This window comes from Silene latifolia, chromosome 11 (genome assembly GCF_048544455.1).
Source record: "Silene latifolia isolate original U9 population chromosome 11, ASM4854445v1, whole genome shotgun sequence".
Taxonomy (NCBI): Eukaryota; Viridiplantae; Streptophyta; class Magnoliopsida; order Caryophyllales; family Caryophyllaceae; genus Silene; species Silene latifolia.
The window spans coordinates 182,792,629-182,811,635 of NC_133536.1; the positions used below are offsets into that span (position 1 = coordinate 182,792,629).

The 19,007-nt window shown below is 36.6% G+C and overlaps 1 non-coding gene across 1 annotated transcript; it reads right to left on the minus strand.

The window, feature by feature from the left end:
- Positions 1-15,462: 15,462 nt before the first annotated feature.
- Positions 15,463-15,569, minus strand: LOC141616585 (small nucleolar RNA R71). The gene has a single exon (XR_012530922.1). It is a non-coding gene; the product is annotated as a small nucleolar RNA R71 (small nucleolar RNA).
- Between the last annotated feature and the right edge of the window lie 3,438 nt (positions 15,570-19,007).

Genomic DNA, 19,007 nt, shown 5'->3' on the forward strand with positions numbered 1-19,007 from the left:
GCCGCGGAGGGTGACGACAAGCTTCGTTACTTACCGAGGCCTCTCCCGCCGCACCTACCGCTAGGTTTACTCCCGCCGCTAGGCAAGCCTATGAGACTTACCAAAAGGAGTCGGCCGCGATCAAAAATGTGTTGATCTTCTCAATTGATGCCGATCTCCAAAGGAGTGCTATAAAGATTAGCACCGCTTATGAGATCTATACGAAGCTTGTGACCATGTTTTCACAAGCTCCAAGGATCATTCAATATGAAGAGGCTTCCGCATTCTATGATCTCAACATCAAGGAGGTCCAAAACGTTAGCCCTCATGTGCTCAAGTTGATGGAGCATGTTGAGACCTTGAAAATGCAAAAGGTAGAGATTCCCGAGGAACTCATCGTTGATCGAATTCTTCATTCCTTGAACAAGGTTAAAGCATATGTCCAATTCAGGGTAAATTTTAATATGCAAACTTGAAAGTATCCCTCGATGAATTGCACAAAATGCTTGTGCAAGCCGAGAGAGACATGGGCTAAATCCTAGCACCACCAAGGATGTGCTCAATATTAATCAAAAGAGCAAAGGGAATTTCAAGAAAGGTGGTCAAAAGGGAAAGAAGCAAACTCCCTAAAAGAACAAAGGAAAGGCTTGTGAAGCTAGCTCCTCAAAGCCCAAGAAGGGTGCCCCCTCCAGGGACAAATGCCACTATTGTAATGGTGTTGGGCATTGGAAGAGGAATTGTCCTAAGTACCTAGGTGACATCAAAGCTGGAAAAGTTATTCTAGTAGGTAAATAACTATCCCTATCTTTTTATGTTTCGATCTCAACTTTGCTATTTTGATACAAGTTGTGATGATTACCCCCTTTTTATTGTAATTAGGGCATCCTAGCAAGGACAAGGGGAAAGAAAAGCAAGCCTAGAAGATCTTGATGGAAGCTAGATGTAGCCGCCCATGATGCTAGATCGATGGAAGTTTGGCTTTATTTTGTCTTTATTTTTATGTTGTATTTTGAAATTTTTGAACTATTTTGATTTCCTCGTTCGACTTGGAAATTTGGTTGTTTCCTTAAACAATGGTTGTATTTTGGATATTGGTGACTTGGTTTGCAACCCAAGTCACTTACTTTATCGTATCGTTTGTTCTAAAAATTTGTCATCATAGACTACTTGCTTCGAGAAACATTAAGATTTCATCAACTTAAATTGATCCAATGGACAAATATAATGATTGAGTCATTATATGTCCATGAGCTATGAATGCGTTTCTCCTCGTGCCTTTGTGACTAAAGTCACAACTTACTAATATAAGATCAATTATAAAGTCATGATTGAGTTGTTGAACTCACACAAGGGAACGTTGACAACCTTATTTGATACACCTATCAAAATTTAAATCACCTAGTCAATATTATCCTTTTAATATGTCTCGATTAAATCACTATTAAGTTGTTTTGTGGCTCAAAAGTTATCCTTGAAGAAAAAAGGGCATTTTTCATAAAGATAGAGTGGGAGTGAATTTAGCCACAAACTCTTCGCATAGAGGAGACCAAAAGAAGATGTTCTTGAGGAAACTACGTGAGGGGAGCAAAAGAAGATGTTCTTGAGGAAACTACGTGAGAAGACCAAAAGAAGATGTTCTTGAGGAAACTACGTGAGGAGACAAAAGAAGATGTTCTTGAGAAAACTACGTGAGAAGACCAAAAGAAGATGTTCTTGAGGAAACTACGTGAGGAGACCAAAAGAAGATGTTCTTGGATTGTAAGTTTTTTTTATCGATGGAAGGATATAACTAGAGATTTTAATATTTGACATTTTACTTAAAGAGCCTTATGAAACTAAAATGATATCTATGCAAGTAAATGGATTTATTTGGGATTGTTGAGACCAATCTAAGGTAAATAGATAATTATAATTAAAGGTTTCATAGAGTTGCATGTAAATGTCTACAAAAGCTAAGTTAAGTGTTAACTATGCTAAAGACTCAAAATCATTTGCTATAATTCATTATGAAATAAGTAAGTTATTAAGACCACTTTCCAAAATGGGTATTTTTGAAAGGGATATGTGAATGACATATATGGTTTTAACTAACACTTTGAATAGCAATGATTATTTCAATTCATAAAATGTTTCGAATGAGTTGTCAAAAACGAAACATGTGGAATTCAGTGGGAGTTGGTGATAGTCATGTTTAGACATGAAGTTTAGTGGGAGAAATCATCCTTCATGAATTGCATAACATATTACTCATTGGGAATGACGAACATATACTGTCTTTTATAAAGAAGTATTTAGGTTTTCAATTATGGTTTATATCGGACATCATGTGGATCTATTAAAACAGGGGATGTTGGATTGGCACTTAGATAGGTATCTTATGTTGATAATGATCTTTCATCTTAAGAGATTAACCAGTTAAGTAGGTTATTCATGTCGATGAATATAGAATTACCATGATAGAATCATGGTTATTTATCGAACCTAAGAACTGTTGTTTACATAATTCGATAACCAATGTTTCCGCCGTTGATATAGTCATGTAATGCCATTATACACATGTCCTAGATGAATTAAATGCTTAGAGCGTGATAAGTCGATAACAAGTTAACCCATATGAGAGTCATTGGTAAGCCTCAAGGAACCGTAGTGAATTCTCAAGGAGAACTAATGGTCTGTTCTAGAGTTTGGAAGGATACTTAGTTGTGTGTTAAGAGGTTACACAAACTCAAGTTTCCGAAATCATTTGGATTTGTGAAAATCCTAGGAAATTTTTGACATAAGGAGTAAGAGACTAGAAAAGTGTATTTGATTGTAATCCATTACAAGATTCTTTGAAATGAACCAAGTACGATGTGATTGGGTGGTGAACTTTAAAACTATAAATAGTGTTGTCTACCGAAACCCGCATCATAAGTTATGTGATAACAGTAAGAGCTTCTTTCAAGTTAAAGAACCTAAGTCTAGTATTAAGTCTAGACATGTACTTAGTAAATCTCATGCTATAAGGGATAACATGAAATTGAAGGATATCGCAATTCACTAATTTTGAACACTTGATCACATGGTATGATCACAAGCTAAACTTTTATTGCGTTACACAAGTGCATGAGTACGCTTATGATTATAAGATATATAATAGTAATATGGTATTGACTACTTATATGTGATAATCACATTTATTGTTTGAGTTATCCTTAACTCATTCTAAACTTTGTTACATCCAAATGGGATTGTTGAGACAATATTGAACCCCATTAAAGCGAACTGAATTAACATAGTATTCGTCCCTAGTTACTTACATGAGGTGACATCTCGAAGTAACTAGAGTGTGATGCGATTGTTGGCAAGTTCAAGTGCCATAGAGTCATAAGAGATGACTAGTCGATCACATAGGGAGACTGTGAGGGACACTCTATCGGGCTAATGACCGCTTATAGAGTTCTGGCAAATTTATATTGCCTGGTCGTGGCGAGAGCTACTATGGTATTCTTATGAGTCGATTCTTTGACTAATGACTATTCCGCTAAGGTGGCACAGCTTCAGAGTAACTTTTATTCATGTTCCTACGACCTTCGTAATTGGGGTCAAATGGGCTTATTTTGGGTTATGATGAGCTGTGGCTAATCGAAGGGAAAAGTGCAATAGGAATTGTCCATCCCAGTCAGGGTTATCTTATATATCAAGGCCACTCGAGGAGGAATGAACTGGAAATGCGTGGCCATGCTCGGAAGGTATCTATGGTAGATAATTCCGGTCAGACAGTTGTTCTCCAGATCGAGGAAACCACTCTAGATATGATCAAATGCAAGTACGACCTGCAAGACACCTTGCATTGAGTGGGAGATAGTAATAGAACAAGAGAATTGGTGACGCACACTTGTCGCGGACAAGTGGCGGATTGTTGGAGTAAGTGTCCCCGACAATAATGCGATCACATTGTTGACCATATTTAGATCACATGTTTAAATCTCATATTAAGAATACATAAGGGAAAGTTATACTTCTTAGTCAACTGGTCCACACATATCGGTAATGATTGGCTGACTAGAGTTTGACATTACTTAAATGTTTACGGTGGTGACCAGTTGATCCCCTAAGGTCATACCTTTAGGGTAATGTTCTTAATTGATTATTTAATTAATCGTATGCCGATACTGGTTAATTAAATTCCTTAAAATTGACGAGTGATTTTGTGAGTAAAATTACGTGTCTTATTGTAATTTGATTAAATAAGATCCGGTCTAAGTAATCGAATTGTTTTAATTGTTTAGATTAAATTATTGTTTATGAAACAATTAAAATATAGAATGAATTGCCTTTTATAAATATAAGAAGTTGTGATTTATAATTCTATGACCCATTTTAAGTAATTGTAATTGTGAATTACTATTTAATTTTGTATGTGATTTATTTCATTTATATAATGATTTTTAATTTGTTAAAAATGCATTATTTAAATTACATGTCTAGGAACATGTCCAATTTGTCACACAATACAAATTAACATATTGACAAAGTTAAAATGGGTGCATATTATACATATGTGCCGTGTGAAATGGGAGAGGAAGGAAAATTTGTGTTTTGTTATTTTAATTAGTGGGAAACATTATCATTGCCTACTAATTATAGGCTTTTAAGCCTACATTCTTGTGAAGAGCAACAAGCAAAAGCATTGGGCACTCTACCCATGCTAAAACCGGTTGCCTCCCCCCTTATACACTCAAGTGGTGTATTTTTCCTTTACACTAATTCATTCTTATTAATTTACAAGTTGAAAAAAAAAATCTCTCTAGTTTTTGTTGTTGAACAAAAATAAAAATCTCACAAAACCTCTCCCTCTTGACCGAAATTTTCAAGAGCAAAATACAAATTATTTTGTGTCATTTTAAGTGTAGTTTTTATTAATACTAGTCTCATATTAATTCAAACTATTAAGGGTATTATCTTGGTACAATCTTTAGGGAGAGATTCTATACTTGAATCTTGTTCATTCATAAGGAAAGCTCAAGAACTAAGTAAGCTAGGTGACCTTACTAGTGCCCAAATATCCGAAATATCCAATGTAAGGAACCGATTTTCTCCTTACTCTTGTATTTGTTTTGCATGCATAAGATCTTGAATTAATTTTATGACTGAATTAATTATTGACATATTCAATATGTAAATATATGAGATTAATGAATCCAACAAAATGTTAGATCTGGATTTTTTACTGTATATAACCATTACGAGTCTGTTATTGGTAACTTCACTCGTGTTTCTTCCCGTCCTACTTCTAGTGCAGGTAGTAGTGGTAGTGGCATTCAAGGAACAAGCTTGAACGCTCTTAAAGATTTGATGAGTAGGGTAAGACCGAATCGACAACAATCTACTCCAACATCCAACTTGGCCGAGTATCAAATGTACAATAGCTACGATTATTTGCGAGGTATATCCGATGAAGAGGTCAACAAACTTGACCTTTTGAAATGGTGGCGAAATCATAGGAGGTCACTTCCGGTGATGTCGGCAATAGCAAGGGACTTCTTAAGCAGTCAAGTGTCTTCCGTTGCATCCGAAAGTTGTTTTAGTGGAGCAAAAAGAGTTTTGGATGAAAAATGAACTCGTCTAAGATCTGATACACTTAAAATATTGGTGTGCTATAAGGATTGGATGGATGCCGAGTATTGACAACAAGACAAGGTCGATCATGAAGTCGAGTATGATTCCGACCAAACAAGCACCGAGTCAAATCTATAGTTGCATATATTTTATTAAATAAACTTGTGTTTTGTATTTTTTTCTTATTTATTTTTTCGTTACATTAGACTAATATCATTTTTAATCGTTTCGTCATTTTTTAATTAGATAAAATTGTAGTTACATTGATTCATCCTTTTTAATAAAAGATTGAGGTTTTTTTTAATATCGTTTCTTAATCGTTCAACTAAATCCGAATATATGGATACCATTTAAATTGGATATCCGATACGATTTTTTCTTAATAAACTGGATCAGATATAGATTTTGATTTTCTTAAAACCGGATATCCGAATTTTAAAAAACAAAACACAAAAAAAGTAAAAAAAAAAAAAGTAAAAACGTAACCAAATCTCCCAGTCTCCCTTATATATACAATATACTCCCATGACTCCCATCCTTCCATTAAAAAAACCCTAACCATTTCATTCTCAGTTTCTCAAATCTCACTACCGCCATTATATTCTTTTTCTCTCTTTTAATTTCTGACCACCACAAAACTCCAAAAATAACCATCTCCTTCGACCTCCAACCACCACCAGTCACATACCTCCTCCAAACTCCTTAAACAATGACTCTCACCTTGTTGTATACCACCATCGGCCTCCTCCGTCTGCACATCAGTAAGCACCAGATCTATAATCATTCATGGCTTCCGCCATCTGACTCTTACAAATAAAGAGTTTTTTCTCGATAGCATGTCTCAACTAATCGTTTTAACTTACAATCGTTTTAATTTACAATCTTTATAAACAATACTTGCTGTAATTTTACATGTTCAAATTTTTTTTTATACGAACATACTAATTATATTGAAAATAAATCTAGTGATTTTTACATACTAATTTTTATGATACAAACATACTAAATTTTACATGTTCATTTTTAGTTATTAATATTGTATTTTAGATCTAGTGATTGATGTTGAAAGTATTATAGATCTGATGTTTAATGATATTTCGCAATGTTTTTCAAGGATTGCGATTAATTATACATAACATAGTTATCTTCTTTTATTTGATTAGCTTGTTCTTTTAATTGTGTTGTATTTTACTCATAATTATTACTCATTCCGTATTAGTGACTAGTAAATAAATGGCCTTTTTCCGAATTAAACTTCCTGACTTAGCATTGTGCACAAAAGAACCACTTATAAAAGTGTCTATTAACGAGAAGCTCTAATTTGAATTAAAAAACCGGATCGGAATTCGGATATGAGAATCTGGATATCAATTATAAAACAATTTTTTTTTTTAAAAATACTAAGCCCATGGGTCTGCCCACGAACAAGGCACGAAAAGCCCATGGGCCAGGCACAGCCCGAGCACGAAAATGGCCGTACCTTGAGTGGGCCGCGGCGCGGGTTTTGATCAGTGGGCCTGGCACGGCACGGCCCATCAAGCCCACTACCTATGCCTAGGCCGGGCCAATTTTGGGGTCAGGCACGACGGGCCGGCCCAGCACGGCCCATTGCCAACTCTAGCCACGGCCACCAAACAGTGGCAGGAACAACAACACCCGTCACCAACACCACCCGCAACAACACACACCATAAACACACACTCAAAGCCCGCCACCACTAGCCCTCACCGGCCGACACCCGCCACTGCCGTGGTCACCCCTGACCACAACCAACACCAGCAACCACCATAGGCAATGACAACCGCAGCCAACATCAACAACAACCACACTACTATACACCCTTATCCAACCTGTGCTCCCTCCTTTAACCTTTGGTTTGCGCCACCCCACGGCCACCCTAACCACCACCTCTACCCACCACCGTGACCTCCAAACATCACATGGCAACCACCACCGAAGACTACCTCCGGTCAGTCACGAAATAAGAGTTAAAAGCCGTCATAAGACGGTCACACAACAACAACAACAACAACAACAACAACAACAACAACAACAACAACAACAACAACAACAACAACAATAATAAGCTTATAAAGGCTTGGTCAAACCTATATTTGGTTGGTCAATGACTGCCTAATGGTGGTCAACGATGGGTCTAGGGTGAGTCAAGGTCGAGGCGGTCAATTAAAATAATATATAACTAGTGTTAGACTGCCTTACCTTATGATCTCGAGGCGGGGTGACGAAATCTCCACATCTCCTCTCTTCCTCTCTTCCTCTCTTCCTTTATGTTTTAAGTGGATTTTGTTGGAATTTTGTATGGATAAGGGATAGGGTGGATAAAGTAGAGTGTATATAAGGTGAGGTGGAAGTATATAAGGTGAGTATAGTATACATATATTATACATGTATCGTATTACGTATTATTATTATCATTAAAACTTATTATTATTATTATTATTATTATTATTATTATTATTATTATTATTATTATTATTATTATTATTATTATTATTATTATTATTATTATCATTATTATCATTACCATCTTATAATAATAATTATTATTATTATTATTTTATTATTCCGTCTCAAACATAACTCATATAAATATAATAGGCGTCCATTTACTGGGAAAATATAATAAAGAAGCAAATCCCTTCCTTACAGCGTTTACGCTGAAGCAATTAAACTACTACTTCAAGAGGTGCAACTAACGAAAAAAAGAATGTAAGCAAGAAAACGGAGTATTACAGTCTTCTCCCCATAAAATGAACTTCGTTGCCGAAATTTGCCCCGCTCTCTCCTTTCTCAAGTCTCTACAAGTCTCATCACCTATTCCCATGTACTCTCTCTCGCCTCACGTGCTTGTCTACCGTATACGTTCCTTTATAAACATCACACTGATGTGACTCATATTTCTGCACATTTAGTCCCCAAACTAGCCTCGTTCCTATGCTTTCTAGTGCTTATTAGGGTCGTTTCTTATCTTTAGTTCCCTACTTTGCATATTCTTTGAGGTTTTGTGTCCTTGGTAGGAGAGGATTGCCAACCTTGCACTTATGGAGCAAAGTAGAGCTAAATGGAGTGCATCTAATGACCAAGCATCAAAGAGGAGACCATTACTATGGTCTAAGTGAATAAATGAAGTAGAAATAAGCAATGATGAAGAGCCCCACGACCTACCAACGATCGCCACAGATCCTTGGGCAGTTAGAGAAGAAGAAGAAGAAGAAGAAGAAGAAGAAGAAGAAGAAGAAGAAGAAGAAGAAGAAGAAGAAGAAGAAGAAGAAGAAGAAGAAGAAGAAGAAGAAAAAGAACTTATCAAAGATCCAAGCGTCTCAAGCATTGATCCGGACATCTCAGCCATCAATCCGGGCGTCCCGAGCCCAGGTCGGGAGTCTCAAAGCCCAATCTGAGCGTGTCAACCTCAGGTTGAGCGGGTCACTGGGTAGCACGAGTTTTCTTCAATAACAATCCGGACGGCTCCCTCTAGGACTTGCAAAGCACTAATCATCTTCTTAGGGACTTAATCGTCATTTAAGCCCTTAGTTACCCTAATACTTGTACTTAGTATAAATACCCCATTGTTTTAGGGGATTAAACAAGAAGTTTTACCAAGTTAGAATTTAGTATTAATCAAGTTTATTTACTCTTAATCAAGTTGTAATATCTTAATCCAATATTAATCAAATATTAATTCCTTTTTAATCCTTCAAGTGTTCTTAGTTTATTTGGGTAATTTGAAGACTATTTAGGTTTATTAAAGACTTGACAACTTTTCATCATTCATCAAGTGTTGTTCTATTATTATTTGCATATTATTTGGATCACCATCAAGTTGGTATAATCCTTTGTATCCTTTCTTAATTATTACCTTACTCATTTACCATGTTTAACTTTGCTAATATGATTGACACCTTCATTAACATGTAAACAATAGTCATGAGTGAGTAGTCTCCTAGCTACGGTTAATGGGAGATTAGGGGAAGAATAACATGGGGATAGATTCATACTTAATCTAATATGTTATCATAAGATTGCTTGCTTGCTATAGTGTTAACCTATGCACATGTTATGCTTGATAAAATGCTAGACTATGAAACCTTGCATTTTTCACATCTCTTATCTATTCAACAAGACTTGTAATTTTGATCTCTCAATGTAAAAAGCTGATGAAAATCAGGCTTATGAGTCAGTTAAGTAGGGTCAAAAGAACTAGTGATAGAGATTGGATCAATCGTCTTGTAAGCTAATTTGTGATGAACATTGTATCCTTGGCTTGAGCTTAAAGAGATTACTTAAATTTCACCAAAAAAAAAAAAACAAGACTTGTTACATATAAACCAACTCGAGTCTTGTTAGACCATACATAGAAGTGAATAGGAAGAAAGTAAGTCGACTTGTAGGTGTTGTACAGTCTAGACGACTCGGCTCCGGGACCCAAATCTTCCTATGAATCGTAAGATATAAACTAACTCGATTCTCTATAACAATAATTTGCTTACAACTATGAAAACATGTTTGTATGATCACCACCATGAATCCCATATGAACCCATGACACCCTAGTGCCTTAATCTATTGTTTACAAACCCCCACTTTACTTGATTGTTTTACTTTCGTTTCTTTACATTACATTGTTATAATAGTGTAGCTTGATATCTCAAAACTCAAACCAATTTGTGACACCCTAAGACATAGCTTTCTACAACCGATAACTTAATTCAATAATCGTCCTTTGGGATCCGACCTTTACTCACCACTCTATTAAGAGTAGTTTGTTTAGTTATAAATACTGTTTTGGTTGGTTGACCTAGACGACAAAGTTTCGAACCGCACCACACACTCATCCCAAGGTTCTTTGTTCAGCTCTCACTACTTCCTCACATTCCGTAGTTTCTTTTTCCTTAATTTCCGAATTGTTACATTTAATCCCCCTAAAAGAGAACTTTGTCCCAAAGTTCAACTAACAAGCCTCACGGTGTGCTCTCACACAATCATTACTAAATTCCACAAATGATTATGATCCAGGTTCAATAATTTCTCGCACTCATTGCAAATCCGTAATCAAACCTCATGTAGTTATAGTTTCAATGATCTAATCCCCCATCTACAAGCCTCCCAAGGTCAAGTGTCAGGTCAAACCCACGGTTCTAATTTATAATCCCATAACTAACTCTCATTCATGTTTGTTATGTATACATATCTATCACAGGGTATAAGTCGATTATTATCACGTATCTATATCACGTCAAATATCATACATTAACATGTATGCACATCAATCAAGAATATGCGGAGTCTAGGAAACAATCAATTAATGCAAAAATTACTCGTTATGTGACTCAACCATATTTAACATCCCCATTTCCGGACATCATGCCACACATATACCGCATCAAATCCACCACATGATAACACATGTGTTTCCATATCTGTTCCCGTCTATCATCAACACTTCCGCTCCAAAGGAGGATCACAATCACAATCATGCAAATGATCACTTTGCAACAAAATTTATATATTTCCTCTTACATTTACACAACCAAATAAAATCACGTCGATTAACATACATCAAACAAGGTTATCACATTATTTCCGTCATCAATCCATTCATGTCAAATCAACGATTCCCATTTACTTGCAAAATGCCACACCATATAATAAAACGTAAACAGTTCACACATATCATCCATGTAAGGTCAATCATGGTCATCCAACACAAGTCAACTAATATAAACCGCGAAATAAGGGCACATGCTCAATATTTGGTCAAATATCAACAAAAGAAGGGTCAAAGCAGTCCCCTCGGTCGAGTGCATGGTTCCCATAATGTTTTCCTTCTCAACTCGGTTCCAAACTTCCTATTTTATCACATAAGTGCTAATAGACTCCGATGGTGACTAACATACCATTAAATAACCGAATTTAAGCATAACTCTTGGCCCTATGGCCATCATCATTAAACAATTAAGATAAAACATCCGAGACATACTACCGACACAAACATACTATTTCATAGTTCATTTCACAACTGTTCTATTTTCTCTCCATACCCGGCGACGGTATCACCATATTGTCATCAACAACTACAATAGTCACATCGATAGCCACAACACTTATACTATCTCATGGACACGGCCTTACCCACTCATTACTCTCAAGGAATAATGACAACATCATCACTCAAATGGACACTAGCACAAGATTACGATGTATACTTTGGACACTTTTTCTGACGTTTGGGAGACAAGTTTACAAACAACATATATACTACCACTCATAGGATCAAGTCTCACATAACTATTTTCACACTTATACACACCTACTACCAATTAAACGTCTACACTCTATAACACGAAGGATCAACTACCTCGACAATATGATTGAACCCTCAAGCATTACAAGCCAAACCCTTACTGTCATGACCGCGAAAACCAAACTTGATAACACTAAATCTATCATTATATATCTCGATTATCTGCCAACCAATGTTTCTAACTCATGCTCATTAACAATATCCTTTAACATGCAATTCAAACCTCGTTCACTATCCATAAGTTCAAACACTTAACGAATATCCAACCTAGATTACACTTCACTTACTATCCATAAATTGCCTCATATAATCATCTTTCTCAACTCAAGACACCTTACGTAAGCTATAGTCACTTTTTCATACTCGTAATTTACAAGGTAAATTATACGCAGTCACCAATATTACCGCTTAACATAAAAGATTCCTTCCTCAAAAGTCAATAACCATGATACGTCCTCATATCTCTAAATTTTCATACCCCATGTTACCTACACATACTCTTACATCACTCATTTTCATTCACAATTCCCCTTACTCACAATGCCCACATTACCACTTTATCGAATCCAGTTTAATCACTAACAACCATTTCCAATATTTAGACCAATAACATCCTTATTCATTAAACAACTCTCTCTATTTCACAAAATCATACACTTATTTACTTACACGACTCCGATCCACATCAAATGAACAAACTCACATCAATCCAATAAAACACATATTTCACATTCATAACTCTCAAAATACAACACCACTCATCACACATTATTAGAACTTGCCCAATTACCCTAACAAGCTCTATGACTCACTCTCATTTCACATCTTTTCAAACACAACCACAGGTGCCTACATGTCCTCACTCATCAAAACTATACAATCCACAAGGTAAATCAAGTAAAATAGCACATTATTAACAAAGGTCATAACACCACAAAACAAGGAAACCATACTTTAAGTACAAGATTTAAAAGTTAATCATGTATACCACGATGCAAGTTTTAAGGCAAGATTTTTGATTTAAAACAATACATGACATTATTAACAAAATTTAAATCTTATTAATCAACTAAATCTAGAAAATTTTGAAAAGAAAAATTTCAAAATTTGAGACCATGCTTAACCTCATTAAATAGCACTTGAATCTTTATTACAATATTAGATAAGAATGAAGTATGAAAATCAAGACTACGCATTTGTCGATACAACTAACATATATGTCAAAATTTGAGAGGCTATTTGTAAGGCAAAACTCTTAAGTTCATGCAACACAAGAAACGATTAGATGATGTTATGAGCGTAAAAAATCATAATCATTCATTTTAAGATGAAATTTCAAAAGAATTTGGACAACATTTTAAGATTAAATTCCGATTCAAAATAATACATGTCGTTATTGACAAAGGAAATTCAAAACTTAAGCATGACAAGATTTTTGGGCCTAATTAGTCAACTAAAAAAGTTTTAAGCCCTAAAATAAATCGAAACTCAAACATGAACATCCAAGCTTCAAAAATTTTGGGACAAAAATTTCAAAATAAAATTTCAAATGTATGATAAGGGTTAGCAATAACAACCAAACTTTAGTCTTTGTTAAACAATTAACCATGCAACATTCACAAAATCAAATCATTGAATCAGAACACATATTTTCGAGTTCATAAAAAAAATTGGCAAAAATTCAACATGAAAATATTATACTTTACATCATAAATGATGTAAAAAGGTGATTAATTTCATGAATCAAATAAAACATGGAATTAGTTGACAAAATTGAAGGGAATAGCGTGGATTTAAACGAAACCAAATTGGGACAATTAAGAACAATGAGAAAATCACTCACATTGTTTAATTAACAAGAATTAAGAAAATAAAATGGAGTAGAAAGCTTAAGTCCAAGCAACAATCATTAATAATGGAGTTTTGGAGAAATTTAAAGAGATTTTGGTATTTTTGTTATGAGAAACGATGAAGAAATGCAATAAATAAGGTAATAATGCATATCTCGCGAATTTCACAACCCAGAAAATGACACTCGGTCGAGTGCTAAGTCCACTCGGTCGAGTGCCTTCTCCACTAGGTCGAGTGACTCACTTCTGGAATCAAGTTCTAGAAATTGGTCCACTCGGTCAAGTGGTAGGGTTCACTCGGTCGAGTACTAGCTTGCACTCGGTTGGGTGTCTCTCTATGGTTTGTAATTTCCGACTAAGGATTACTTCTTATACTAGCGACTACTTTACTAACAACTATTATCGATCGCACTCTAACAATAGCACTAATTAAGTTCAAACATATACAGTATTAAAATGCTAAAGAATGGGGCTAACGCCACTCACACTCTAACAAGTAATATCCATCCACCAAAACACGTCATGTTTATCATCACTTTCATCCAATTATACATGTTATCATATACCATATGAACAATTATATCATGTAAGAATCCTATCAACTATTCAATTTACGGCTTCAAACTCAACATATTCAAACACGCAACAATCATACAAATAATAATGGCATTTCATATGAAACAATCCTCTACTCACATCACATATATCTCACTCAAGTAAACATTTCCATTTCATCCTTTCAACTATCATATATTATCATTTATCACAAAACCTCTATATCATGCAAGATGCTTAACAAACCATAATAAAAGTATAATCATGCAACATTTCAGTTCACGTTTCTCGAATCATAACCACCCACGTATTGACCAACCAAAACAATAGAATCTAGTTTTGAAATGAGTGATTCTACTCACCCAAAACTAGGATCCTATTGTACTCATGTCGGGTTCATTTTATTAAACGCTCCTAGATTCATTTTAATTCATTGGTTTAGATTCCAAAATCGTCACTCTGATACCGCTTTGTAACACCCTCTTCTTACCCGGCCAAGGTAACTTTGAGATATTACCATCTCAGTTTCCCGAGGCATTGAAATGTGAATTACAATTAAGAAACTTCATTAGATAAATAACAAGTTTAGTTATTATAAACATAAACTAAAATATAAAGTTAATTATACAAATCGTCTATGACTATGTCATTCATGTTACACTACTCGACTCCAAGTCCAAGGCACGGCCCAAATCCCGATCGCGTCAACAAGTAAACTTTTACTCAACCTGATCCCCATATGATTGGAAATATCATATGGATCGACACAGGCCACCTCGGAAATAGGTGACAATTACACAGACACAGAAACGTCAGTTTCAATAAATAAAGTGTGACACGACACGAGTGTGTGTGAAAATGCAATGTGACTATGATATGAATGAAATGCTATCAAACGGCCACCACCACGATACCAGGACACACCCAGACATACTGACAACCACACTGGTACCGGAACACGCCTAGACATACCAACAATCACAAACAGGTACCGGGACACGCCCAGATATACCTGGTCCGGAATCCAACCGGGTCTCCTGCCAGACGTCGTGTCTCAACCACATTAAGAAAGGCACATTTATCGTCACCATATGATAAATGGGAGACATTGGCTCTTACTTTCTATCAAAAGTTTTTACCACCGGATCAAACTCAAACCGTGAGGAGCCAAATCACCGGATTCCGTCAACAAGCTCTTGAGAGCTTATATGAAGCTTGGGAGAAGTACAAGGAGTTGCAACGGCAATGCCCACATCATGGGTTGGATGCTTGGTTCCTAGCTATAACATTCTATAATGGATGTTGTGTCGAGTCCCGAAGGATTCTAGATTCCACCAACAATGGGCGGTTAGATCAAATTGACACCGATATTACTCATGCCACAATTGAATCCATGACGCGCAATATGTCAATTCCCGAAGTGTGCCACTCAAGGGTAAGGAGGAGTCTTCCGATAATCCCGTTTTGTTGGCTCAAATTGCCTTACTCCACCAACAATCACTAGAACAAGATGTTAGGGATTCTCTTCAACAACTCAATATCATGTCCTCTACTAGCCAAATCATCATTTATAAAGGTTGCGTAGGTGCGGGTCATTATGCCGCTCTATGCCAAGATACTATGGAGGAGGTATGTGCTTATCAAGCCTTTAGACAAAGTTCTTATCCACCGGGTATGTTTTCAAATGTTTATAACCCGAACTGCAGCAAGAGTTGTTAACCAGGCTAGCAATCTCTTAGAGGATGGCCAGGGATAAACTAAGCACGCCCTTATCTTGCCAGGAATACCAGGCACAACCCAGGCCAAGAACTGTCACAACAACAACAGTCGCGCATCATCAACTGACAGTCCAAGTTCATCAGGCCATAAGTGCACGATTCAAACTACCCACCAGCTGCCACCTTGGCTAGCTGAATCTTTGTTCAACTAATCACAAATTCATCCTAAGGAGCCAGGCCCAATTCCTAAGGCATTGCACAGAAAATGATACTGAAAAGCAAGTTACAGGAGGGTAATTCGGATAAAGTAAAGTTGCCATTTTTGGCCAAACAAGTGAAAAACTCTCAACAAGAAACTCTTGCCCTATTTCAGCATTCACCAGATAGAGCCTTGAGCCACAGATGGTGCCTGGACCAAGGCCATTTTACCTTCAACAACTAGCCAAAGAAACACAACAGCCAAGGACAGCCTGTCACTATCAACTTGCAGCTCTTTTATTTTTGTTAAGTTTGCTTTAATTTCCTTTTGTATCCGTTGTAAAATATTTCCACTACTCTTGTTTGCTTCCTATGATCATTCTTGGTCCTTATATGGAGATATCTATCATTTATTTGTACTGAAACTTCACAGAAAAGGACTATTTAAGGACCCTTTACTCAGACTTTGATAAATGAAAACCTTGAGATTTCTCTCAAAAACTTTCAAATCTTACTAACTTTGCTGAGTCTTAGTTATAAGTCAGACTTGATAATACCTTGTGCTTGCTTAGGTATTGATTAAGGATCTGTGGTATTACTTAGAACAGGTATGTGCTTGCTTGAACTATTTTAAGTGCATTGTCTGTGTGACACCCCCATACTCCAAGTGCCTTACCAGGACCACTCAGGTATTGGAACGTCATCATCTCGGTTACCCAGGGCAATGATAATCATAAGACAATGAAGAAATGTACTTTAACAAGGTAAAATACTGTTTAAGTGATTACATATTCCAACTCAAAACTGTTAAATGAAATACAATCCAAAACCAAAACTGTCTACTAGCAAAACTGAATAACTAAGGACATCGTCTGACACAACGGAAGACTCTTCTAATTTCAAGTGATGACTCATCCCAGCTAGCCCAAATGCATCATATCTAACCTTCTCAAGAACTGCTCACTATCCCCGAATGGATCACCACAGTTTTCAAAACATTAAACGGGGTCAGTAGTAATTACACAATACAAATCACAATAAAACAAATGTCAAACAGCTCGATCGTCACATCAAATCCCAGTTTCCATAATCAATCTCCACACAACTTATTACACACTAAAGCGTGTAGTCCGTCCAGAGTACCCATCGCAACAGATACTCCACACCGCCAGTGAGGGACCGCAGCCGTACCCACCTAAGCCCTGCTCATCTCATCCGAGTGATAAACCCATGTTCATTAATGTGCACATCCCTTCTGTGGCGGGTTCCACAGAAGGCGAATCAAGGGCGTGAAGCCACTCCCGCAAGTGACTCCACTCAGCCAGGGATGCACCCCGAAGATCACAGACAGATACAAAATACAATCAACGATGTTAATCAACAACCGTCACAAACACCAGCAGTATGATAAATCAACAATAACAATACAACCACCACACACATCATGTAATTAATACCGAGTAGGGAACCCTACCTGGAATGCAATCACAAAATCAGACGATCTAGCAGCTGTCTCAAAATCTCTCCTCTACGAATCCTCCTCCTATACATACTGTTGGGCATGGAAATCCGCAGATATCCCTGATCAATATCTTACCTTAGCCTGACTATCAGGGCGTCAGGATGTCAAGCTGTCAGGACACACGAAGATAGGCGCCAGGCCATGGAGAGGGGAACGGTCAAAATATCAGGACGATATTAGACCAGGAAATCATATTATAAGAGGAATACATACGCAGCATTAAATAGGAAGATTCCGCAATTAAGGCAGCAATTAAGGACGCAATAATGAGAATTATTACAGGTAATTAAGGCAAATATTCCGCATTAATAGTGAGATCAAGCAGTCGTTCAAATCATCACTATATAAGAAGTATTTGGAAGTCATTTAAAGACACGAGACATACACAAGACGAATTTAAGCATACAATACTCTTTCACAACTTCTAAGCTAATCATACGTCATTGTGCTAAATATTCAATATAATAGTGAAAATCCTCTCCTGGCTTGGTGCCCGTGGTTTTTTCCCATTTAAGGGTTTTCCACGTACAAAATTCTTTGTCTCTTTATTGTTATTTTATCGTACTTATATTATGTTGCATTATACCCTGTCAACCTGAATCACAGACCAATTAGAGCTAGTTTACCCTACCTAAATCTACCATAACCTGATTTTGTCCAGCGCAAAATCCACACAAAATAATTGGAGCCCACCGTGGGGCATCTAGCTCTTTAAATCTTTTTTCCTCATCTTACAAAAATTCAAATATCCTACAAAAATGGCCCAGCCTACCGTTGAAGAACAGTTGAATGCAGCCCTCCAACAAATCGTTGAGTTGGAAAGCTTGAAAGAAAAAGTAGCCCAATCTAAGACAGAAATCCTGCAATTATAAAAAACATCAATTTTTCTAGTTTTGGGAGCCTAAGTGGTTCTAAATTCATCAATGTTGATGATGATGGTGAGCCAAAAAATAACAATGAAAAACCTGATGAATCTGCAGCAGCCATCATGATGGCAGTAGTCCAGGAAATCAAGAAACTCAATGAAAAATTCGACAAGATACCCGGAGTACCCCGGCTGGAAGAAGTCGCCGATTATCTTTGATTCGCCTTCCATAGACGAAATAGCAAAAGTGGACTTGCCCAAGAAGTTTGTGGTCCCGTCTATGAAAATCTATGATGGGACCACATATCCACAAAACCATGTGGCCCTTTACAAACAGAAAATGCTGGCTGCATCCATTCCCAGCGAATTCAGTCAAGTTTGCATGTGTAAGGGATTTG